This window comes from Rhamphochromis longiceps, linkage group LG11, assembly GCF_057381845.1.
Source record: "Rhamphochromis longiceps isolate RC_006_pf linkage group LG11, R_longiceps_female_GT1.1, whole genome shotgun sequence".
Lineage (NCBI taxonomy): Eukaryota > Metazoa > Chordata > Actinopteri > Cichliformes > Cichlidae > Rhamphochromis > Rhamphochromis longiceps.
The window spans coordinates 29196518-29208737 of NC_140567.1; the positions used below are offsets into that span (position 1 = coordinate 29196518).

Here is a 12220-nt window from a genome sequence, read left to right on the forward strand (position 1 = left end):
AATGATGGTACTGGTGATGTTGGGAATATTAAGGTTATTCATTTGTGCACCATGTCTGTCCCTTTATGATAACAGTGTCCCATCTTCTGATGGTTGCTTCCAGCAGGATAAAGGACCTTGCCACAAAGGTCAAATCATTTCAAACTGGCTTGTTGAACATGATATTGAGATCGCTGTACTCAAATGACCTCCACAGTCACCATATCCAATAAAGAACCTTTGCGATGTAGGATATGACAAATTTGCAGCATCTGTGGGAGGTCAGTATGGACCAAAATCTCAAAAAAAACCCAAAAACTTGTTAAATCTATACCCTTCAGAAAGCAAAAGAAACACCTTGCTATTACTGGGTCTAACTCATGAAGTGTTGACTGGATTTGCCAAGCACTTCTTAAGAACATAACTCATATATGTGAGAATCAAATAAATATAATTTATTTAGTCTGCACTGTAAAGAAATGCAGCTATTACCAGGCGTAATCAATTGTCAACAAAAATGGTTGTTTACATGCCAAATTTGCACAGTCACAGTTATGAGCTAAAAAGTCAAGCTGTTGCTAATGAACCTAATCAGTTGACACCCGTGAGCTCACAAACCACTACACCACTTCAACCTGAATTTACATTTTGCCATCATGTTTTATTCTGTGCTCATTCGAAGGTAAAATCAAAGCCTATTGAAAAAGCAAATTAAAACCTTATCACAGTTTAAACGTAATCGTGTTGCCAGTGACATTTACGATTTTCTTAATCTTCAGTCAGTTTCAAATGTTTTCAGTCAGAAGAAGTTCAAATAAGTCATTATCTCAGCTTAAAATTTTATAGCTTTCAGGCAGTCGCTTGCCAGTACCCCAATATTAAATCAAACACTCTATGAAGATTAGACACAGCGAGTACTGAAGCAGAAAACAGTAGGGGACATTATGGTCAGCAGTCAAATGGAGCATATAATTGCTTAATTGACTCTGCTGAATATAATTTTTGAGACTGTCCAGAACAAGTTATTCTTGATAGAGGATTTGGATTAAGTAATGGAGATATATGGATATTCTCAACTTCTTAGCAACAGAGAAAAAAAAAACGTTTTATTTTCCAAAAAGTCGATTTTGTTCATGTGAACATGGCGTTTCCAGTGGGAGAAGTGTTTCGTCACTCATCCAAGTGACTACTTCAGTCTCAGCTGACTGCAGGTTTCTCCAACCTTATTACAAGTACATTTGCATAATGACTGAAACAAGCACCACTGATTAACTTTAGGGCTGTGAGATCAGTTTCTTGATCATTAATCATTAATATGCAAATTGTCATGACCACTGATCAAACACAATTTTGTTGTAAACTTGTGTTGTGTATGTATGGAAAATGTTGCATAACTGCAGTAAAAGTAAAACGTTTGGTCATACTTACCCATTATCCAAACGTTTAACAAGATAAGGAGAAAAGTTTGTTGCAAATAACACAGGAGGAAAATTGAGTAGAATGAATTCTCTGATGATTATAAATATCAAAACTATAATTTATTCAATATTTCAGTCTGGACTGATATCGCTCTGCATAAAATGCCGCAAAAATGTCTAAAAATAACACCCTCTGCATTGATGTTTGATATAAGGTCGAGCTGGAGTGAAAACGTTACCCCGTTGAGATGATTGGTGTGTAATGAGCTGCAGATTTGAACTTCATTTGCGTTGCGTTGGAGTATTCCAGTATAGGCCTGTAAGTGCCATTACTCAAAGTCACTGTGCTCATTTGATTACTCCTGTGTGGCAGATGGGGCCACTGTAATAAACAGGAGCAATTATTTATGGAAATTACTTCATGGGTAATTAGCAAAATGTGAGCGTGGGCTGATATTCACCAAAATAATTGTATTTTCTGATTCAAGCTAAACAATAATGTTTCTGCCTCCCTACGAAAAAACAGATGAACTTGGAGTGTCATTGAAGGCTCTTGGCTGACAATGTATAATTAGGCTTGTGCAAATTTGTGTGTTTCAAAATATGATTGATCTGACAAACTTCCCTGTTTTCCATGTCTGATATACAAAGACAAAATATTAATTAATTAATCACCCACCTCTCTCTCAGGAGAGCCAAGTTGTCATTTGTTGCATGCGGCATATAGGAGTAGATAGTCTATGTGTGACAGGTTCTCAGTGCTGTAAATAATCCATTGGTTTTAGATCAGGTTGCTACATGGGGAGACTGTGCAGAAGGCAGGACACATGGCACATGACTCTCAAATAGGTACAATGATAAGAGATGCAGAGTTTGTACCAGGGAGCTGGCATTAATGCACAGCTCAACTGTGATGCACCTTGACTGGTTCACATCTAAAAAAGTTTCGAGCTGCAGTCTATGTGTGTTAATAGCTTATTTGGGGAGTATGAGATCATAATTTGGCATTGTTTGCTTAGATCCCCACTTATGTCTTCCCTGGATATCCAGTCAATAAGATGCTATTGATAAAAGGAGCTTCAGGGAAAACATTGTTCAGTCTGTGCACCCACATGAAAACCTTTATTTAGATGTAGGGCACATATAAAAGCATTTGTGTATTCGGGATAAAAAGCAATGGTTTGTGTGTGCGGTGAAATTGCATCTTTGAATCCAACACGATTGACGTCCTTGTTCTTGTAATAAGACACAAAACACAGCAAACTTCAAAGAAATAACATTAAACAGCAACGTCAACGGCAAAGTAATGAAATAGACTTGTGACGGGTCAACACAAGTTTATGACGTAGCGGTAGATATCTCCTCTGCCTATGCTTTATAGTCACAAATACTTGTTTTGGTTTGGATCAATAATTAAATATCTTTAGAAAATGTATCAATTTTAAAACCTTGTTTGTGACTTGAACATTTGTTCTGAGAGAGGCAGCCAGCTGGTTACCTGTCTGTCTAAATGAGACACATGGTTTAAATATACTTTGGCTGCATTTAGAGTGGACACTAACAGTGCAAACCTGCCAGCGATGGCACTCGAGGTCTGAGAATTACCATCTGCTTCTGGAAAAAAGGACTTTTTTCCAGTTAAGTCCACAAGCAGCTTGTTAGAACCCATGTATTTCATTTATTTAATTGTGGCAGCACACTGTTGTGACCATGGTGGATATCACAATAGTAAAAACGCCTAAAAAAGTCTGTAGGAAAGAAGTTGGAATAAATGGACGGGATTCAACTGATCCAACTTCTTCTGTTCTGATTTTTTTTTTTTAAACTTGGTTTGGAGTCACTGGCTATTGTACTGATCCAATGCAGGTGTAAACAAATAAGCTGTGCTACGTCCTAATCAGTGTAAGGTTTCTGCTTTAGTACAGGTTGTGTCAATATAAGTATATTTTCCAGACATACAAGTGACTTCTTCAGTCTGAATTTTTGGAGACTGAAGAAGTCATGAACTGATGTTAAGTCAACTTTTGGGGATTTACTTACCTGGATGTTTGAGCATGCATCAACACACAATGTCTTATATCCTTTGTCTCTCCTGCCCTGATTTGTCTTTTATAGTCGTGCTATCATCTCTCTTTTTCTGCTCTCGGTGTCGCTGTGTGAAAAGAAATGTGCAGAAGACGACAACCTCAGTCTAGCTGACAAAAACTTGTTGTGATAGCGTACGTGTGGTTAAAGCTTCACAGCAAGTGAAATCTAATATTCAGAGAGACATAGAAAGAGAGAGCTTTTCATTTGCCTTAAATCAGAGATAAGACACCACGTACAGCAAGCAAACAAATAAAACTTGTCAGCATGAATTGTGAAGTACCTACACACCTTTGAAGCTTTGCTGTTAGTTTCCTCCGTGCTATGGGAATATTAAGGTTCTTCATTCAGTATCTGTCTGATATGCAAGGCAAAAATTGGACTGGTGCATTTCTAGTGATTGGATGGGCTTAAAAAAATAGCAAATTTTATTCTTGATTAAACAAAATAAAGCAAAAAATGTATGAAATGTCAGTAAACATTATTCCCTCGGGTGGCTGGTTTTGTCCAACAGATATTTAGTTTATCGTTAAATAATTTCAAACAGTTAAGAGCAGCTTTCATCTTGACTGCAGCCAGTTAAGTAACATTTAATAAATTCCACCAGTTTTACTGTAAGAAAAATAACAGAAGTCTGTCTGCAGCACTGTTTTCAATATTGATTCGTCTACTGAAGGATCTGTTGATGTTGGCACTGGTGAAGAGCAGCGAGCAGTATTTGCATGTATATACGTTACTCAACAGGTCAGCCTCAATGAAAATAACATAATAAACCTGCTTTAAAAAATGGATGACTTTAAATCTCGAACTATAAGAATTATAATTGATTTTTACCAGCATTTACTACCTATGTTTGTTTGACGGATGCATAACAAGGTTATTATGCCGCTGGAATTTACAAAGCTAATGGTCCCTTTGTGAATCTTGCCATCTCTCAGGGAAATGTAAGCACACCCAAGTCATTTGTTAGCTGTATGTTTAATTGCAAAAGCTTCAAAGCAGACAAGCAATCAATTCAAGCTGAATGTATTGCTCTTCTGATAATTCAGACGTCTCCAATCAAACATACTGCTATGTCTGCAGTGTGAGGAGGAAAGAAAAACAAAATGCTATTTAATACAGCCAATCAATGTTAATATTTAAGTTATTTATTTAATCCCTTAGTAGCAGTAAACTGAAAGTTTTAGTAGGGATATTTCTGAATATTTAAAGATTTCTTTCTTGCACAATGCTTAAGAAAAAAACACAAATTAATCAAGTTAAGAAGCATAAATCCTTTTCACCTGTTCTGGTGCAAATGGTGACAACGCTGGAGAGGCAACAACAAGACAATCCAATAAGGAGAGTCATCTTTCAGGTGGTGACCACATACAACCATACATATATACTGTCATAAGGTTTGCTGTGTCTGCCAGCACACAGTCTCAGACAGGAGGCCCTATCAACAACAAAACTGCGCACACTGTAATGTTTGTGGTCAGTCGTGGGACTACAAACCAAATAATACTACAAAAACCAAGACAGCCGGATTGAGAAAACACATATTTTTGTGTAGAGGAGATACCAGGAGATGCACTATTACACAAGGAGAATTTATGTAGAAGGGCATTCAACAGCAGCAGGACTAGCATTTGCTCATTTGTGATCAAGCTGTTGCCAAAAACAGTGCAAAGATGAATAAAGATAAATAACTCAATGAAGACAGCGCCCCCTGGGGGAAACGGGCCAAGAAGACTTTGCAAAAGACATGGTTTCAAGATGAGGTGAATACAAACTTTAAGATGAGAGAAATGAAGGTTTTATATAGTAGTTTAGTAGCTGTTGCACATACATCTACAACTAAGCAATGTTTCTGAGTAACAGGGACAGAGACTGTCCAGGGAGTGAGGACACAGCGAGGACAAACCTCCTTCCTTCTGCATTTATGTGGTAGGAGTAGAGCTGGGCGATAGAACGATAACGATATGTATCGCGATATAACTTTTACTCGATAGAGAAATTAAGCTATCGCGATAGACCTCGCCGCTCTTGTCCTCTTAAAAAAAAAAAAAGGTCAGCCAATCCAAATTAAGCAGCGCAGAGCCGAACCAATCACAGCCGCAGCGTCACGTCGCGTGACTTGTTACGTACAGCACAAGTGCCAAGCCGCACGTGTGTTTGTTTGGGAAACAGCCAGCGGGTAATGGAGCCAGCGCGTAATGGAGGAAATGAGTGTGCCGACTAGAAAAATCAACCGAGCGTGACCAAAGAGAAAACAGATGATGGTTCCAATGCCGGAGAGATTGTCGAACGGAAGAGCCATAGAAGTTCCGTAGGGTGAAGGTATTTCGGCTATTTCAAGTCTGACAAAAACAGAGTAGCGTGCACAAATGTGCCGAAAGCAAGTCTGGAAATACAATAAACTGGTGCATGCGTCACACTGTGCGCCACGTTATTGTTTCGGTGAAATGAATTTCTACAATACTGTTAATTCTACTCTCTGCAGTGTTTAAATGCTTACATATACACACAGTTACTGTCCGTCCACACATACGACTCTGTTCTGCTTCACGAATTTGCGTGTCATCCTTGCGCAGGGGCCATGCTAATCTTCTCTGTATCGTATCCAATTTAGCTTACGCGCTTGCCCCAGCTTTGTTTACTTTTTCCCACCAAGGCTTCTAGACTTCTGATTGGCCAACATTTCTGCACGGTTAGGAATCTAGCGCCACCTGCTGCTTTGGCATGTTCATAGCAGCGTTTTCCTTCATTTCTGCCTTTATGTGTGGACGGGATTATTTTTTAAAACGAAAACGGAAAATCTCCGTTTTCAAAAATACCCGTGTACGTGTGGACGTAGCCTCAGTCTCTGACTGGAAGTGCTAATTCGTCATTCGGCTTTTGTCAGACTAAAGTAACTGTTAAAACTGTTTGAAAAGCTAAGCTATACAACAAGGAGAGATTGAGAATTTCCTTTTAGTTCTCAGTTTATTTGATATTGACAAAGGTTAGTGAAGGAAACTGTTTCCAGGGCCTAATCCGTGGATCGACTTCCTTCGAGGCGTGGACGTCTATCAGCAGAGAATGTACCTTCACCTATCAGCAGAGAATGTCCCTTAGTCTGTAACACAGTCAAATATATTCTCAAGTAATATTCAAGCATGCCATTCAGCGTGTTAGTATGAGCTCGGGAGCAGCTTGGGAGAACAAGAAAACAGAGACTGCTTCAGATTGTCTTCCCAAATTGACTCAACTTTATTCACAAGTATAACAGTTTATATAGAGGGTAAAATTCATGAGACAGCAGATTATCAGTTTAAACCAGTACAGACCAAGATAAGGCAGCGTCTTCCTGCCCATGGGTGAAGAAGCATCCTTTGTGTAGTTTATCAGTTCAGCTACAATTGTGATTATCTCAGCGACATATTTTCAAGGCACAAAACAAAGAGTTCTTTCATTAGTGAAATCTGAAACAAACCATTTGGCCTTCAACAGGCGTCTAAAAGATTAAGAAACTAATGTAGCTGAGGGAGTGATCTCTGTGGTATTTCAACCTTGTACCAGCCTGTGATTCTCACACATCAATTCTTGGGTCAAAGAGAAAAATAACTAAAACAAAGGGGCCTTATTGAATGACAGAGTTTTCCTGTATAATGTCACTATAAAACAATATCCAGTAAATGCTCCCATGGTACTAAAATACCTAACAGTTAGTCAGTTTTGTCTGTTCTTCTGTAAAACAAACTAAGATTTATTTTTAGAATTAATATTTTGTTTCTAAGTGGAATTGACAATTTAGTCTGTTTCGTTTGTTCTATTTTGAAACTTAAATGCTTTAGCGGCTGCCTTTTGTGTAGTTTGCAATATTTGCCTTTATTTATCTGAAAAAGTCTCATGTTCCTTAAGTACATCTACCCTGTTGAACTTATTATGGGAAATAAATATTTAAATAAAAACAAGCTGCTGATTATTTCACATTTTACTTGTGAGCAACGGCACATTTAAATCTTACAAATATAGTTATTTGGCTTATATCGTGATAGATATCGTTATCGCCTGAAATGAAAAAAAACAACATATCGTGATATGAAAAAATCTCATATCGCCCAGCTCTAGGTAGGAGCGTAGGTACCGTCTCATGCTGCCAGCAGTGAGAAGGACATTAGCAAAGAGCGAAACTAGTGAAAAATCAGTCATGACAGAGCAATGGTCTGAGGCCACCACCTCCAAAACCATTCTGTTTTGGAGTGTTATCTTGTTGGAGCATTTCTTGTGCATCCGTTTTCCCTTTCATTTGCACCAAAGCAGGTGACAACAGTTTATGCATTGTTACTGATTGGTAACCAACACTGAAGTTTAGTGTTCCCTTAACATTTTTATAGCAGTTTTTTAACAGTCCTAGTTTTCACAACATCTGATCTTTGCGCAACATACAGCAGCACCTTCACACTTGTGTACCATTAAAGCTGCGCTGACATAACTAGTTCTCTTTGTCCTCATGTAACTACAATTAAATTTGCAGTTGTTGTTTTCCTGAGGAGAGCAGCCTATTATCAGGTTTACTTTAAATGTTTCTTGTTGAATTTGTTCAGTAGTTTAAAAAAAAAAGCCTTCCTAATTAGCATTGCATTGGGCACTATTTCAGAGTGAACAAAGCAACACAGTCCTTGGAGACACATGGCAACATGGTTAATGTAAATTTCTTTCTTTCATCAGTGCGGACAGCTTGGAGCCTCAGTCTGTGGCTTGGCTTCATGCCCGTTGCCCATGCCCCTCAATGGGCACACCGAATATGGACCTGCCAACCAGGTCTCACACTTCTTGCAGGAATCTGGCCTTCCTGTTGTGCTAAAGATGCTCTGGGGAGCAGGGACAGGCATGATAATACTGTTTGTGTCCACAAAATATGTCTTGGAAAAACTGTGTGGTTCTTGTCAGAACCAAGGTCAGGAATGAAATTGTTCCAGACACGGAGTGACAATTTGTGTACGAAGTATTCTAAAGGGAATACACAGGGACACCATTTGCAGGTAGCTGTGATCAGCTGTACCTATCCAGGGTTTACCCCACCTGTCACTCTATGGCAGTTAGTATAGGCCAATGACACTGAACTGGATAAGCGGAAGAATAGGGATGGATCTGAGTTTTATAAAACATGACTAAATGATAAAAAAAACAGTTAATTTGTATTGTAAGGGAAGTCAAGAAAATGACTTTCAAACTAAAAATAATGTTTTTAAAAAGACAACACTGCAAGGTAGACTTTTAAATCTTAATTGGCTTAAATTAAATATCCTGTAAACATATAAAATCCTGGGGATCTCAGTCTTTCTTGGGAATAAAAGCACATAATTGAGATGTAGTCAAAATAACAAATGCGGGTTTCTGAACAACAGACTGGACTGGCTTAGCAAACATCCCTTCACCTTTGAAACATAATGATTAAAGCAGAAACAATAGCAGCACACCTGCTGCAGTACAAGCCAGATTTTTTTTCCCATATGTGCTATAAATAATAGACTCTATCAAACTTCCCCACTTCAAACTTCGTTTTTTGTTTCCAGCAGAAACCTTTTTTTATAGCAGCAGTGCTACCTCAAACCCAACTAAAGGTTCCATTTAAATCTCACGCGATTAACACTTTGGCTACACTCCTTTGTAACAGCTATTGTGTGATAAGTGATGCTAAATAAGCCCATGAAAATACCAGAGTTTATCAAAATTCACCCTGCCACGTGCAAAGTCTAAGCAACAGAAGCATAAAAGATCAGCTTACTGAAATTTTACCAAATAGATTTTCTAACTTACCCCCTAGTGGTATCAAGAAATGCACGTAGTTTTATTTTTTATTGACGTTTTTTAAATTTCTGCTGCTGAGACTTCTGCTGCCAACCCAGTGAAATTGAGAAGAATGGCATTTCATTCACGCGGCTCAAAGGATCAGAAAAAATGAAATTGCAAAACCCAATAGTGCCTTTGTTACCAGTACAAAGAGTCTTTCCAGAAACAATGTCTCAGACGCTCTGTGAACGCCATCAATTATTTTAACCTTCAAAGCAATATTGAGAGGTATGTACATAAAGTTAATGTGTAAAAGCAGCAGGGATCCATTGTAGGTATGATTATGAACTGATGTTAAAGCGCAAACTTGGAGGAAATAAGAGACTTTATTTTCTTTAATAAAAGATGGAAGTATACTGTGCTTTTCAATATTTCATGTACTGCTAAAATAGAGCTCCTAACAAATCCTAGCATCTTCAAAGCTGCAAATCTCCACAGAGAGCACTGAGTGGTGTGTCACTGTGTTGACAAATGAATATTTATGATGGCAAGAACCATAACAATTAGCATTAGCTTTCATCGGGATTCTGGGTTAAATTACTCCACTCGTGAGGCTCCTCAAAGCCTTTGAACAGTAAAACATGTAATTGACGAGGAGGATGGCCTGCTACAAAGCAATCACTCTTGAGAGACAGCAAAATCTGCATGGGTGTTTAAAACAGAGTAATTTATCTTTAAGTGTCAACTATTAAACATAAACACACAATATCCATTAAAATTCATACGTTTTTGAAAGCTGTTTGCATTCTTATCTTTAAAATACCCAGCAAGCTTACACTATAGATACTTACTGCAAATACAAAACCAGCCATGCAGGTTTTATACTATTTCTACACATCAGTGTTTTAGAGTGCAACAAAAGCTGTGCACCCAAGCTGCAAATGGTTGCAAGTTTACAGAGAGTCTGATTTACAACTTTGGAAAGATGATGCAAATATGAAATGTGACATAAAAATGTGACAAAATACCCTTTTCAAAGAACGTCTCAGCAATATCTGCTATTATTTTACCTTTACCATCTGTAAGGTGATCCAGGCTCCTTTTTCTGCATTTCTCACAGCATGTTTGGAAGTCAGTGCATACACTCACCAGTCACTATTAGACAGAAAAGGGTAAAGGCCAGCAAGTAGTGGATTTGACCCCCATTTGCCTCCAGAAATGCCTCAATTCATTGTGGCATAAGTTCAGCAGGGTGCATCAAAGACTCCTCAGAGATTTCGGTCCATATTGACATGATAGCATCACAAACTGTAGCTGCTGCAGATTTGTCGGCACATCCATAATGTCAATCTCCAGTTTCACCACATCCCAAAGGTGCTGTGTTGAATTGAGATCTAGTGATCATGGAGGCCGTTTGAGTGCAGTGAACCAACTGTGATGTTCAAGAAACCAGCATGAGATGATTTGAGCTTTGTGACATGGCGTGTTTTCCTGCTGTCCATCATGATGCCCAGAGGATGACTCTTATATAGCTATGACTCACCCCGTAGTGCCACTACGAGACTGATTCATGATTTTCAGTGAAAAGTCTTTAACCTTTGGATGATACTGCTAAATATCTCTTTGGTGAGTCTTAAACATTTCCTGTAATTTCACTGTCAACATGTGCTTTGTCCAAAATACCTGCATCAGCTCTAATTTGTGTTTGGTAATAACTGGGAAGCAATAATACTCTATCAAAATGATGAACATTAGCATGTCAGCAGCGGGATCAATTGTCAGTTAAAACCATGTGAGCATGCTGATGTTAGCATTTATTGCAAACTACTGCAGATAACTACAGCTATATGCTGCTTTAAAGATAGCTATACATGAAAATCCCTGGACTATAATTTGGTGCTAATATGATTAGTTGAAAAAGAAATTGTAAGAAAATATCACGTTGAACTCTGTAGACCTTCAGTGGAATCCCTTTTTCAACATTTTCATATGCTATAAGAAATATAAATAATTTGAGGCCCACAGTGATGCAGCCTTTTTAAAAACCTCATATGTGACCTTCATGAAAAAAGCCCCAAGCATGAAGTTCCCACACACCAACTCTAGAGTGTGTCTTTATAGATTATGCATGCTGTCTACCTGTCAATTCTTAGCCCTCCTACTTCTGACCCTGGAGCTTAATGTGTTATTTTTAGAAATATTAGCAGCTGATTATGCAGCTGCGCTTCCTTCTGGGCTCTAACAAGGTGTAGGGGCAGCAGATGAGGCCAGCCTGGCAGACCTTCAAGTGCTGGCAGTGCAGAGTAGCACAGGGTGTTCTGACAAGCCCAGACTGGAGCTACATAGTACTCTGTCTGAGGACTGGGGCATCTGTTCTGTGCACACATTGGTGAATATACAGGAAAAACATTCACACTCAGTTTCACGCAGCCGGCTGTGCCAAAACCATACTGCATAGATTCACAGCTATTCAGTTGCTCATTTACTTGAAGGATTGCTTTAAAAAAAATCACCACCAGAATAAATGATCTGAAAGAACAGCTTCTAACATTACTTTTAGTAATCTAATTAGAATCTATAATTGAATATGAATATTAAATGACAACAGGGCCGGACTAAGAGTTATCATTTCCATAAATCAGTATAGTTAATGATCACACGTGGTTTAATAATTATGAAATTAGATAATGACAGGGGACAAACCAGCATGGATTCCTGTATTGCCAGAATTATCCAATCATCCGTCTTTATGCTAATCACATATACTAATGACAACTTTCTCATAAAAAAAAAATCTTTAGAAGAAATATGAGTATAATACAGCCGACTCACTCAGTGGAATTCCCTCTGCAGTGTATGAACTTTTCAAAGTCAAAGATGAAACCAGACAGAAAATCTCCCCTAACAAATGCATCATCTGTGCTACTTTTCCCCCACCAACAATTCGTCTGCATCCAGGAACGCTACTTTAGTTTCCT

General features: G+C 38.4%; 1 non-coding gene across 1 annotated transcript; it reads right to left on the reverse strand.

The window, feature by feature from the left end:
* Positions 1–6013: 6013 nt before the first annotated feature.
* Positions 6014–6117, reverse strand: LOC146659466 (U6 spliceosomal RNA). The gene has a single exon (XR_014913880.1). It is a non-coding gene; the product is annotated as a U6 spliceosomal RNA (small nuclear RNA).
* Between the last annotated feature and the right edge of the window lie 6103 nt (positions 6118–12220).